The following is a 14,612-nucleotide window of genomic DNA, read 5'->3' as shown; positions in this document are numbered from 1 at the left end:
TTTTCAAAATCACATTAATTCTGCGATCCCAATTGCTTTTGGGTGAGGAGGATATCCATTCAGCGTTTCCCGATAAGGTAAAACCCCGGCATTAGTTTGAGTTATGGAGCGTTTGAAAGCGCTTTTCTAGAAAGGTGGGATAAACATATGTCGGACTTGTACCTGGTCAATGGTAGCGATGCCTTCACGTCGTCACATCATGCAGTCATACGTTATAGCTCCGGCCTAGTTATGACTGTACGGCTGCTTATGTGAACCATGTTTTGAGTATTGCATCACGAAAAAAAGGAACAAAATTAAGTCTCCTTAAAGTCTCGGATGCCAACATGTTTGGAGAATGGCTCTAAGTTTGATATCGATGGATACTCTGGTCTTGCTGTTCATAATAGTATCCATATTAAGTATGGTGCAATTATGGCTATAAAAACATGTCTGAAAATGAATTGCAAAAGCTCATGAATCCAGTTCGGAAAAATTTATGTTTGCTATTTGTAAAATTTTTATTGTGTCTTTAAATCACTCCCTTATTTACTCAGTCACGTTCCCTTGACATTCCCATTCGCTTATGAATCATCATTATTTTTGACATCATCGCTGAAACTGTCGAGTTGCACGGCAATATTTGTATATGTTTGGATCACAGAGCAATGCATTGTGGGATGTTAGCAGCAGCAGGAAAGTTTGCATGTCATCGACTCCATTGAGGGAATTTGTGGCATCACATAGTGAATACATCTCCCTAACCGAGGACGGACTACAGACAAGGCCACAGTTGGATTTAGGTCTATTTGCACAAAGTGATGCTCTGACTTTTGACTTGCTTCACTGTCATAATTTTATCAGATTTGAGACATGATTTTGTTCATGTTTGATTCCAACGCTCTACTTGCCGAGGTGCCCACAGCCTGCAAACACTACAAAGCTCTTTGAGAGTCACCAAACTACACCTCAGATAAAGTTTACTCGTCATGTCCAGCCTGTGAGTACAATCGTATAATGTCCTCTGTCGTTCTGGAGGCGCTATTCTAAAGTCTGTGGGATTTTCTCTCAGCTTGGGTAATTCAAAATGTCAACGTAAAGCGCGCTTTAACAGTCAGAGTATGAAGTTGGAAAGGAGTGGGATGTCACAGCCCAGTAAACAGATGGGACTCAGTGAATACGTGACTCAAATTATGGAGTTGGAGTTTGCTTAGGAAGGAACGGGCAAAACAAGGGAGGGGGCAATAACGAGGGCAAAGTCAGTTGGCAACAGGATGAAGTAAAAGAACAAGAGGAAGAGGAAGAGGAAGAGGGGCAAAGATTCCCCGGAAAGTAAGTTAGTGAGTCTGCAGAAGCTGCGGCATGATGGACAGTCTGACAGAGAGGGAGTGGGAGTTATGAATATGAGGTACGAGTGATGGTGTGTATATATATATATATATATATATATACACGAGTAAACGCTCGCTGCTGCAGTCTTTGTCCATTTCATCAGTTCTCCTCTTCCTGCTTTTTCTATGGTCACAAACCCGCCGACTCTCTCACCTGGGTAACCCAGGTCTTTCCTATTCCTCATTCCCAATCCAGCTCCCATCAGTACTCATATATATATATTTATTTATATATATATATATATATATATATATTTATGTGTCAGCGTCTGAAACGACGGGAAGAGTTTGTGACCATAGGAAAAGCAGGAAGAGGAGAACTGATGAAATGGACAAAGACTGCGGCAGCGAGCGTTTGCCCGTCAGGGGGGTGTGCGTCTGACAAAAGACACAAATGAGTTGCAGTTTGGCAACTGTAGGATTTGAAGCTCAGCCCCGTGCAAGGAACGAAAGAGTCAGTATCATCCTCTGCCAATGTGACTCCTCTTTACTTATTTTAAAATCTGCTCGTCGCCGGTTCCCTTCGTCGTCACTAAATCGCCCGGAGCACCGTTGAAGATCCGACCACGAGCTCAGTCTACCCTGCTGGGAATCTGCATCTAAAGGGAAAATGATCCCGGGCGACAGAGGCAAAAAAGAAGAAGGCGCCATCGTCAGACGGGGACGGAATCATGCAAATGATGACGGTGGACACTGGCCGTCCTCTCGGACATTCATTTTGCAAACAGCTGATGGACGTATTTGTGCGAACGCCATAGAGAGAGAGTAGACCGTCGGGCCTCGGCACACCTGATGAGATGTACAGTAGACTTGTTGTCAGGCTGTGTGTGTCGAAAAGCACTCCTGAATTAGAACTTCATCTTCATCCATTTTTTTTTAACACAGTATAATATCTAATTTGCCATGAATAACCATCTCCCCTCTCCGCACTGAGCTCCTCACATTCTCAGCTGTCGAGCTGTGAAGTGCCGCCACTCGTCGGTCTCCGCGAGGTACTGCAGAGTCGGCGGGCAGCTCCGCGGTGTAATTCTCTCCGTTGATTTGCTTCCGTGACCCCTCATGCCATCCAGTTCACAGGTTCGTATCTGGGGACACCCCGCGGGGTCAAGGGTCGCGTGCGAGCGCCAGCACAGTGCTGTCGTCGTGACTGAGGCGGCGATGGATCTCGGTGACACCGAGACCAACGAAGATTAATAAGTTGACGTGCGAGTGTTTACATCTGTTTTCTGTTGAGGTGTCTAAATTTGGAAATATACAGTTTGTGAACACACACACACACACACACACACACACAGAGAGAGAGAGAGAGGCTGGTGAGAGATGGATCTGTCTGTCTGCTCCTGGTCTTTGGTGATGAGTTCAATCCGTCTTCATCCTATTCTATTCCAGTCGCCAGACATTCACCCTCCTCATCCTCATTTATGATCATGTAGAGATCTGTCATACGGACAGCACATGCACACACACATGCGCGCGCACACACACACACACACACACACTTCAGAAAGTCTTAAACATTGGAGACAAACACGGGTGATACGAGGACAAGACGAGGTGATACACACAGTATATTAATCCTGTCACAATTATTCCATCCATTAATCTTTTAGGTTCATTATCATGACTTGATTGTTTTTCACACTGAACCTGAACTCATCGAATCATTATCTCGACTCGTCTCTGTGAGCACGGCTGGATATTTTTCCATTTCATGACACAAGGAGGCGCTGTTTAACTGCTGAATGACTCGTGTGTGATGGGAACGTCATCATCATAATGCACATAAAATTACATTTATGGAGACATCACAAATAAAAAACAGTAAATCCAGTCATTTAAGATGTTGTTTGTTATCAAAAACAACCTGTGTATCAGTTTGAATAAATAATGATCTTTTATGGCCCTTTATCGTGGTCAAAAATATAATTCATTCAAGTACTTAAAAACCTTTATTGTGCTGCTATTAGACTGGTCCTGGTCAACAAGCACCAGATGATTTAGGAGTGAGTAACATGAAGAAAATGAGTGCTGAGAAAAGTGATTGGTCAAATAAATTGATTCTATAATCCAGACGAGCCAATCAGAAATGCGTTGAACCCAGTTGAAATGTCTCTAAAAATAGAAATAAACAACTTTGAGTACATCCAAATTCAGAATGGCAGTGGAGAAGCATTGTGGTCTCACAACAATAAGATTATATAACAATTATAGATTAATCGCTGACCAGGTCTCTGGTTTATTATGAACCCCCCCCCCCCCCCCCCCCGATTTTATGAGCATCATATGTAGAAAAACCTTGTAAAACCAATAATACATTGTGCATTAACGACTCTACCACTAACGACTCTTTTATTATAGTCTCATTAAAACCTTCCAGGCGGGGCAGGTTTTTATGTTCAGGATCATTTAAGAGCGAGCGAGTCAAAAGTCATGAAGAAAAGAGACACAAAGGAAGAATACGTGAGGCAAATATTTGTATATGAACAGGAGTAAAAAGAGCAACATGAAATGTAAAACGAGACAGAATAGAAATACAGTGTAACTACAGGGCAATAAATTGTCCTTTTAATCAATATTTCTTTTTCATACATTTTTCATTTTATTTAATCAAAGCTCACGATAATGTTGAAAGTCAGGACTGTTGTGATTGACATGCTGAGGACTTGATGGATGACTGAGGGACGGATTTGAGATCACGACATGTTCACTGACACTAGACTTTACTGTGTGAATCCTGCGATGAAATCCATTTCCCATCTATATGTTGTGTGTTTGGGAAGATAAGACTAAAAAGGTCAAATTTTGCAATGTCCCCTCCCATTATTTAATCGCCTGTTGCCATTGCAGAGACCAATCTGTGAATAAAAACAACCATAACCTTTTGAATAATCCTGCTGACTAACAAACTTAAATAATCACATAACCGCTTTTGTGTATGCAAATAACTTTCTCTCGTCCCTTGCCCGACTCTCCCACCTTTCACCACAGAGGGGCGCTGTTGACCTGCTCGCTCCGAGAGGGGGGGGGGGGTCAGGCGGCCGAGTGCTGCAGTCAGAGACGGCAGCACAGTTCCATCAACGGCACCCACTCGTCGTAATCAAGGTCGTCAGCATCAGGACCATTTATCGTCATTAATCACCGTTCGCAGCGTCCTGCAGATTAGCTCCTGCGAAAAGGAGAAAACTAAAAATTAGCCTTCGCCGCTCCCCCTCTGCGCGCACTGCTTTGTTGTTGTGTTTCCAGGAGTTTGGTTGCGGGAAATATATACCGTTAAAACGTTGAGAGCACGTGGCAGTAACACCTGCTTCAAAACTGACAAGTCTTCCTGTAGTTTTAATCCTCCTGCAGGTTTTTGGGCACAAGCCCTGTTTTATGCTACATGTGATTGATGCCGCGCTGCAGTCAGAACAGGAGGCTGACCGGGTGAACCTGCACTCAGATACTGTGGTACATTTTTTTCCATCACACGGCGGGAGAGAGGAGGAGCAGGAGAAGGGGAGAAAAAAAAAACATCGATACATACACTTGTCATCTCCATTTAGGCCTGCGGGGGTTTGTTGAAGGTGATGGGCGATGGAACAAGAGAGGGCAATAAGAAGTCGAGTGTGGGGGGGGGGGGTGGACCAGCGAGCAGCGTCGATCACAGTTGGAATGTTCAAACAGGAGCGAGCGGAGTCGCACAGATGGCCGAGAGACGCGCACACAGAAGGTCAAGTATGAAGCTGTGGGAGGAGGCAGAGACTGTTGGGAGTCTGTTGTCAAGAAGTTGACCTGAGACGTCGGTGTGAGGGTCCGGCCTGTCTGCCTGTCTGCCTGTGTGTGTGTGTGTGTGTGTGTGTGTGTGTGTGTGTGTGTCTGTGTTCTTGTTGCTGCACAGATCTCTTAAGTTTCTAAGAAGTTTGGTAAGGGCCCGAGACAGGTGGGCGGAGGAATCCAAAAAAAGAAGAAGAAGAAATGGAGTGAGAGGTTCGAGAAGGGGAGGAGGATTAAAAAAAGGAGCAACAGAGATTTACAGTAACATCTGTTTTTTTACTGGATTACAGTAAGCCCCGGCAGATTGTTTATTTGGTGTGTGTGTGTGTGTGTGTGTTTGTGTGTGTGTGTGTGTGTGTGTGTGTTGTTGGTACGTGAGTGGTTTTTTTGGGGGGGGGGAAAGGGTCAAAGATTAACTTCTGATGAAGAATGAAATCCATGAAAAGGCACTTGGAGTACTTTTCTATAAGTTAGCTAAATGTGAAAAACAATTTTTATGATGCCGGTGATTTGTCTTTCTTTTGTACTCCTCGCATCATCGTCAGGCAGATTCCTGTTTGAAATGGACGAGGTACAGTCGCTGGGATACAATGTCAGTTAACGCTCAACAATGAGACATTTTTCAAACCTTCTCTCGTCCTTTCAATGTGTTTTGGAGACAAAACAGAGGCTGCGAAGTACAAAGGTTGAAGCGGATATTATGTGGGAGAAACCCACACATGCAGTATACACAAACACACTGACCTTTCTCTCACACACACACACACCAACGCACACATCCTCACCTCCGCAGGATCCGCAGTGTAAACTGTCGTCCGTCCAATCTACTGACAAACAGGAACACGCGCCAACTGTCTTTGGAATAATAATAAACTGTTATCATCATCACATACTGTACCATCACTGTCATCAGAATAACCTCCCCAGAAATATCCAACGCACACGCACACACACACACCCACACACACACAAACAGACTGTGAACGACGTGTGTGTGTGTGTGTGGGTGTGTTGACTGTCCTGTCCAGTGAAACTCAGAAGAGGTCGGACACACACACACACATGTACTTTCTTATGAATGTGGAAACTGGGAGAACTTTCTCTTGAAGTTTTGCGAATTATTAACTTTGTGTTTCATTTGTCTGATCTGTTTCATCTCTCCCTGGCGCTTTGTCCGCATCCAAACTGAATGGCATTTCCACCCGTCTGATGTGTGTGTGTGTGTGTGTGTGTGTGTGTGTGTGTGTGTGTGTGTGTGTGTGTGGAACTCCCCGCCCTGCCTCCCTGCCTCCCTCCACATCCATCACTCTTATCACGTTTCCATTTTTTGTTCATTCTTGTCTGTCGCCTTGTCTCGCTGGGCCATTTTTGTCTCCCCTATTGTCTTTGTTTCCAATTCTCTTTTCTTTTCGAAATCCCGTTATCTCTACGCCACTTCCTCCGCCGTGCTCCGGTCCCTTCTGCTGTGCTGGCATCTGAAACAAAAGAGGGAGAGAGAGAGAGAAGAAAAAAAATGAAAGCCTTTGTACTTCGGTGACTTTGTATTTGATGTCAGAGCGGAAGCCTTTTCATGGCGGTCCAAACTGTAATTAGGGTTTACCCATACAAAGGGCTTCTGCCCTTGATGGGCCTCGTGTGGATGAACTACTAAGAGACTCACACCTCCAGTGTTGTTTGGGGCGGTTGAGGATCAGTGCCCTCCTCCCCGACCCCCCTCGACCCCTCGCGTTTGAGTTGGCTTCTGTGGTTTGCCTCACAGTGACACAGCTGACTCCAGGTTCTTTCATCAGGCCACGATGGAGCTCTTTGGTGTGTAAACTGTCATGCATCTCACTAATATAGTCAAGGCATCTGACTCAGATCTGCCTACGGCAATTTATAGATAATAACCTAATAACCGAAGACCAGTCAATTGATTTAAAATAAAAAAAATAAAAAAGCAAAGGAGATAAATGTATATTTGATGCACAATTGTCCATTTGGTTGTTTTGTGAGTATTTACAGCAAATGAGTTGTTGGTTGGTGTTCAATGTTTGGATTGGACTGGCTGACCCAGTGGCCTAATGGCGTAATGGCTACATCAACTGTGGTTCTTGTTGTTCTATGGTTAAGCTTTGGCTCCGTACATCACTAACGTTAAGGGATCTCCGTTGTCATGGTTACAATTATAACCATATAGATAATGACCCAGTGGCCTAATGGATAAGGCATCAGCCTCCGGAGCTGGGGATTGTGGGTTCAAGTCCCACCTGGGTTGACAAAATACGCACGGAGCACATCTGAAAAGATGTAAATGACATCACACCACTTTAACTTCACTCCCAACCTGATGATTTCTAAAGGAATGTAATAGTTCAAGCTTTAATTATGATCCTATGAATGTTATAGAAACATAACTGGCTAGGTATAGCATAGTGGGCTACACCGCTGACTCAACTCCAGGTAAAGAAATCATCATGTCGTCAGCATATAGTCTGATCTGCTGGAGGAATGAAGTGAACACTTGAGCAACTGTGCAGCGATAACGTCAATGCAACTGATTTTAAAGATTATTGTAGCCTACCAGCTTCACGATCAACCATTTTCCCCAGAAAAAGTAACTGTCTTTTGGAGTTAAAAATTGATGCTCAACATTCCAACTTAATTTGCTTATCTTTCACGAATTTGTGATACGAAAAAATTCAAACATGATTGACTTTGAAATCTGATCGGCATATGAGACTATTTGATCAATATCAATTCATATTGATCACAGAGAAGACCATGTGACAGTTGATCAGCCCCAAGTGAGGGTGTCTTGTGGTTAAAGGCCGAAACACCCGATGACGTATTCCTTCGTGTGGACTTACGGAGGAGAACCATTGTTGTGGTGACAAAAGCACCATAAAGGCCAAAGAAACTTATGAGGAAGTGGTGTGATGTCATTACTGAGCTACAAAGTCCTCAGTTGGAGGAGGTCACAGGGCATGGATGGGTCAACATGACAATCATTTTGCTAACACGTAGCATTAAGGGCCTTAGCTATGACCTGTAAGTGAACCCTGTCCTTCTGTAGAGGATCTATAGACAAACATCGATAAACATAGATAAACCATGACAACAAAGATCCCTGAATCTTAGCAAAGTACGTAGCCAAAGCTTGACAAAAAAACTGTAATCTGTTACAGTTCTAAACAGCACCAACAAATGTTGTCATCCGGGCAATCATGACATCAGATCCATTAAAACATACACAGGATGAATGTGTTATTCTGGTGGTCCTGGACAATCAACATATTTTGTCCATTTAAATTGAGGATTCTGACGTGTTTATTCGTTTTGTACCCTCCAACCTCAGACCGGGGGGCCTTCTTGCACACATGCCCAGTACATTCGATTCTGCAAACGCCCTCCCGGCCTAAACCAAATTTTGACCTTTTTCGACCTTCCACTTGATCTTTGATTTAAATCCCGTCATCCTCTCGGCTCAGGGCCCCCGACACTGCCAGAGGCTCACTTTACATCGGGGCTACTCACACTAATAGCCTGTTACTATTGGACACCTTAACTCATCTTATATGACATTTGATCATGACCCGTGGGTCAAGTGTTCAGTCAATGTTTCAGCAGCTGCTGCACAGGACTGAATCTTAACGCTGATTTTTCTTTTAATTGTTGTTTGTAATTTCTGACACTGGTATGTGCAGCAGCAGCAGCATTGGTTACTTTCTCGGCGTGAATTGACAGGACAAAACAAGCCGTCGCTCACACAGTGTGTATAAATATCAAAGATGAAGGCCTACAACCCCGGAGGAATTAATCAGACAAACTGTTTGAATTGCTAAATACAGCCACGGCAAGTGATATGATTTCATTATTGTACAGAAGTCAAAGTCAAAGTAAGCTTTGGAAAGACTGAACCGTTGGTTACGGTTCAAGGAGGAGCTCTCTCCACTGTTGCCTTCATGCGTGTTTTGTATTTTGTCTTCTCCCCACCAACATCTACAGGCAGCTGTGCTTGCAACACTTTCAAATTTGCACTTAAAGAGGCGACGGATGCAGGTTGACGCGCCGGGGTGTTTGTGTGTGTCTCAGCGTATGTGTGTGTGTACCCGTATGCACACGAGAAGAAAGACTCTACTTTCACTTTCAAAACATCCTGAAGAGGGGAAATGGATACACCTCGTTCCTCAGCGTCGCCCTCAGCGTGTGTGTGTTGAGGAGGGATGTTAGCCAAAGTGCACTCATCCCCTATCAGCGACTTGATGGGAGAAAGATCCTCTTTCACTCGCGCGCACACCACAACCTATCAACACTTTGTACGGAGCGCGCTGACACGGAGGCCCGGCACATACAGGACGGTCTGCATAGCTTTCATTCTTTTTTCTTTACCCGAACAGGATCGTCGTGAACTGATTTAATCCTTTCATTCTGTCCTATAAAGTGTGCCAAAGAGTGTAATTGTGACCAACCTGTAACGCATCTCTCAACCTGTGTTTCGCACTCAGATGAAAAGCAACGGTCAACAACCACATCTGTGCGGAGGTGAAGAAATACAGATTGAGTGGCTCTACGAGTGAAATGCGACAGAGGAAACGAAGCTGCCGCCGCCGGTGAGTGATCTGAGGTCGGTCTGACCCTCCCCGCCGGGAGCTGCTGGCGGGCGGATCAATCGCACTCCCCAATCCAAACACAGCTTGTTTTTTTTTATTGCCTCCTTCCCCGGGTCGCAGCTGAGCTTCACAAGCGACACAGCTGGATGAAAGAGGGGCCGGCGCCTTCGCTGTGAATTAGTCGCGTTGCAGCACACTCTCACGGTGTGTTCATTCAGAGTTCGTTCCTGTGCTGACTTGTAGCTGTAGACACTATTCATTCTCGCAAGTGTCACAGGAAATAACTTTGATGCATGAATATGATGAACAGGTTTAAAATGGGGATTTCTCCCCCCCCCCCCCCACCCCTGTTAAATCTTGACAAGCTCCTCTCCGAGATATTTTATGAATCCCTGTTGACAAATGCACCATATAATCCTCACAAATCTCATCTTGCCAACACTTGAGAAATAATAACTACGTGTGAATGTCGAGCCTTTTCTTTTCCTCCAGTGCTTTGACGTCAACTCCTTAAAAAAAGAGAAAGAAAATGCAGTGATGAAATGAGTTGGTGATGAAAGATAATTGTACAGCGAGTGGGCGATGGTGAATATTTTTGTTCCTAGTCGGTGTCGGACCCCCGGTGGGGGCGGAGCGACATCGGCCTCGTCGGAGCTGGTGCGTCCGTAGCCTTGTTTCCAAAGTCAGCGGACCAAGAGAATCTTATGAAGTCAACACACTGAAGCTTAAAACTTCAGAATTAAGATGAGGAATTAAGTCACATCATTCTGGCATCGTACCAGACAGAATAGTTTTCTCTTATTTTATCTCAGAGCGGTGAAAGATATGGGATAATCTTTTAATTTTTTTTGAAAGTTCTTCGTGCAGCTTACATGCTCAAACCTGAAGGGAGGTGTGGTCTCCTGCACGAGACTTTGTGGGGGGGGAAAGCATTAGGCATAACAAGTATAACTTGTACTGTACAGTGAGCAGGAGCAGGGTCACACGAGGATGAAACCATGGGCACTGAAGTCGACACACTGATGCTCAAAGTCTGTGCTTCATTTCTGTCATTAAAGCCACAGGGTGTAATATTTGGAAGATCTTATTCACAGAAATCAAATATATTGTCCATAACTATGTGTTCATATATGTATAATCACATTGTTTTTTCGTCAACTCTGAATGAGTTAAATACAGTTACATGAGGTGGACCCGACCTCCTTGTGAGTCGCCATGTTTGCTACGCCGTGTTGAATACGGTTGTTGCACAGAACGGTTGCAGAATACGTCGCATTCGAGTTGAATTGTCTGCGCTGCTGGAACCAGAAATGGAATCAGTGGTGCGCCACCATAAAGTGTCCCCTGTCGGTCGCTCAGTTGGTTGCGGCTTGCAACTCTACCACCAGATGCCGCCAGCTTGCTATAGCTTGATAGTCCTTAAGTACCTAGACACTTTTGCGTTTTCTTTCCATTGCTATGATACAGACGGATTTATACAACCTGCAGTCGTGAGGAACGTTTTGTGACCAACTGATCGAGGAATTACGGCAACTGAACCTGGAGGTCTCTCCGTCGAGTGGAAAGCCCGTCCAAGGTTCGCTCTTGTTTTCGATCATTCTTCCTCTTCGCCTTCTTTGCCTCCTTCGACAACAAGGCTCTTTTTGATTTCGCCAGTTATAGTTTTTCACAGTAACCTCCCGGTTGTTCCTCTATCCACCATTTTTTTTGCTGCCTGGGTAAAGCTGCCGATAACTGCCTGGGAAAACCAAAGCACTGCTCTCTCCATGAGCCCTTCACCGAGCCTTCGTTGTGTTTTCGACGGCCAAAGAACTGGCTCTCAGGTCAGAAACACTGATTCCAGAGTGGCACCAAGCTCACATGTAGAGCGATGTAATGACGTGGCTCTATGGCCGCTCTGGCCCGTGGGAAAAGCAAACTGGTCCTTGAGAGGTTCTCGCAGGTTGAACCGAGACGCCGGAATTTTCTCGTGTCTCCACATATATCCATTTTGGTTTCATGTTTAGTGTTATTGCAGTTACCAGGCCAGGGACAAGAACCCAAAAGCTCCATCCCAGCAGCGTCTATCTGCAGCTACTGTACGTTACAGCCCGACTCTTTTTAACTGCAGTGCGAAAGTGTTTTCTGATGCCGAGTCCTAACGCCATCTGTGGTGTGTACGTTTGGGTTTGTGTGTTTGTGTGTGTGTGTGTGTGTGTGTGTGTGTGTTACACTTTACTGTCTTTGATGTGCACAGTATAGGTCTGTGCATGTCCCTCTCCCCTCTCTGTGTTACTCCGTTTCTCTGCACTGACATCTGGACGGGTGTGAAACAGCTGTGTCTGCTGCAGTCCCCCCTTGGGATTTATTGCCTATCTGCACACACACATACACACACACACACACACACACACACACACACACACACACACACGCACACGCACACTTCTCATGTAACCCCCTCATCCCTCATCTTTCCATAAAATCCCTCCTCACGCTACACCCGTCCTCCCTAACTGGTCGTCCGCCACCTCCCTCAGAATTTGGGGATTGTGAGATGCCTCTGCGATCGACATCTCAACATGACATTGTATCCTCCGAGCTTTTCCAACTGTGCGTTTGACAGTTGGTGAGGTATTACAGGTACGTATGTGCGAGGTCATGCATGTGCACGTCCACAGTTCCATGTGCCCTCGGTCCTCGTGCAGCCCCGTGGCGAAACCTCTGATCTCCCTCTCCTCTCCTCCTTTCATCCCTCCCTTCTCTCCTCCTCTTCTCTGCTCTCCTCCACCTCCGTCTCTCATCCTCCCCAGGGCAGCCATTCATAATCAAGATCATTCTGCATAGAAGAAGAAGAAGAGGGAGAAGAAGAAAAAAAGAGGTCTGTTGTGGCAGGGGGAAAAACATTTTATTCTTTCTTCTTTTGCCCTTTTTTTCCCTCCTTCTGCCATTTGGATTAAAAGCGTGTGTTCAGTAATGTGCTGCAGAAGGATTTATGGGAAGAAATTGGCTTTGGGATTCAGTTTTTACACTGACAGCGTGTACATACACATTAAAGGTATCGAGTGTCTGGAAAGTGAAAAAGAAAAAAAAAAGCATGATATTACAAAAAAACTATACGGATCAAATACCAGAAAACGATGCCATACCATCTTGATGCAGTTCCGCAAATTAAGAGCCATATCTGAGTGACCCCTTTATAAGGAAGACGAGTATCTGGTACGAGTGTCTCGTTTAAGCCTTTAGAAGGCTTTTGTCAAGGCGTTGCATGCGAGATCAAGTCGAGTTAAGTTTGGGAGTAAGGCCACGCGTCAACCACACCTACAACCACCTGTGAGGTCTGCACATAGATGATTAACCCATCCTCTCCCGCTCGTGCCCCAGGAGTCACCTCTTGTTCACATCCATCCGCCCTCAACCTTTCAAAAAACCTGCCTCACATGATCATTAAACTTTTACGTCGTGATCTCTGCTCGTCCAATGCTTTCATTGTACCATTTCTGGAAATTTGGGTTGGCTATACACTGTTGCTGTGCAGCCAAGACCTGCCCCTCATCCCATAGATTGCTCAGTAAAGATGAGATCTTGGCACGGTAAGAAAAATCACTGAGATAAAAGCAATAAAACTGCAATAAAAAAAAAAACTGCTGTGATGTCCCTGGAACCATTTGGAGACCAAACATCCCTTGACTTGTGTGTTTGTGTTATCAAGCCAAGTCAAGTCAAGTCACGTCAGGTTTGTGTACGCGGCCTAAAATTACCAATATATCACAAAAGGGTTTTTACAATCTTTACAATAATGTGACATACCCTTCATTTAGATACAGAAAAAAAACTTGACATGCTGAGTGTCTTTATCGAAGTGAGGACAAAGAATGGATGTTCAGAAAGCCCTGTTGTCCATTATTGTGCCAGAAAAAGACATTCACTACAGCTTCAGTGCCTGCACCACTTATACAGTACTAATGGTGTTTTCATACCTGAAAAATATCGACCAAGGTCTGAACCAAGATTTCTCTTTGTCTCGTTGGAAACATTTGGTCCAGGATGTGGATTAGTTTTGGTTTCACGTTACAAATTAGGGAGAGAACTGAAGAATTTTGTACGAGATACGTTTTCATATCATCATGGTCCGACTCCCAGCATCACCAGGTCAAAATGCAGGCAAATGCGCCAAAAAACATCCTTGTCGTTTTGAAACATAACATCGTCGGAGGTATAGAATGCAACGATCCTGCAAAAAATGTCATTCAATATCCCGTCTCATCCTCCCCCAATGTGGTAGCACACACCTAAATTTAGTTTCTCCTCCGGTTCTTTCTCTTCTTTAATTGTTTGAGGCTGTTTCAACTGCGATCGAACATTGGTTCAGTTCGATCCGGGCCAAGATGGCCTCTTCTGGTCAGACTAAACTTTGCTTCGTTGTTTCCAGGCCGTGGTTCGAGGAACCTTTCACACCTATTGTTTTGGTTTGGACTAAACTGAAATGTCAGAAAGTCCAGACCAAACATGGTAGGCGTGAAAGTGCCCTTAACAGGATATCTCCATGGACTCGTGCTGCCTGTGGCAAACTCCATAACCATATTTCCATAATCACAATGCAAAAAGGAACTGGACTCATTTGACCGAGCAGTTTCTCCAGTTCTGATGCTCAGGTGTGTCTTCTAGAGATCGTCTTTCTTGGTTTGTTTTGACGGCATTAGCAGCTGACATGTTTTGGGTTGTAGTTCACTGTAAAACAAATAAATATGGGAAATTATCTTACAATTATTATTACAGCCTATAGCCACAATACACAAAACAACAATTTCCTCAGACATACAGAACTCAGTCAAAGTGGTCTTGGTTCCACTTTATCTGCTTAGTCATGATGCCCAAATCACAACTATGTTTGGCCAAAACAATCGTTACATAAGTG

At 44.6% G+C, this 14,612-nt stretch overlaps 1 long non-coding RNA gene and 1 other non-coding gene across 2 annotated transcripts; both read left to right on the top strand.

Annotated features, from left to right (window-relative positions):
- Window positions 1-7,307: 7,307 nt before the first annotated feature.
- trnar-ccg lies at window positions 7,308-7,380 on the top strand. Its single transcript has one exon. It is a non-coding gene; the product is annotated as a tRNA-Arg (tRNA).
- A 1,889-nt stretch (window positions 7,381-9,269) lies between these two features.
- On the top strand, window positions 9,270-13,474 carry LOC118312716. The gene is made up of 3 exons (XR_004794300.2): window positions 9,270-9,463; window positions 9,611-9,715; window positions 12,508-13,474. It is a non-coding gene; the product is annotated as an uncharacterized LOC118312716 (long non-coding RNA).
- Window positions 13,475-14,612: the final 1,138 nt, after the last annotated feature.

Source organism: Scophthalmus maximus, chromosome 8 (assembly GCF_022379125.1).
Source record: "Scophthalmus maximus strain ysfricsl-2021 chromosome 8, ASM2237912v1, whole genome shotgun sequence".
Classification (NCBI taxonomy): domain Eukaryota; kingdom Metazoa; phylum Chordata; class Actinopteri; order Pleuronectiformes; family Scophthalmidae; genus Scophthalmus; species Scophthalmus maximus.
The sequence above is the reverse complement of the archived record's forward strand: the minus strand, read 5'-3'. Positions and strand labels throughout refer to the sequence as shown.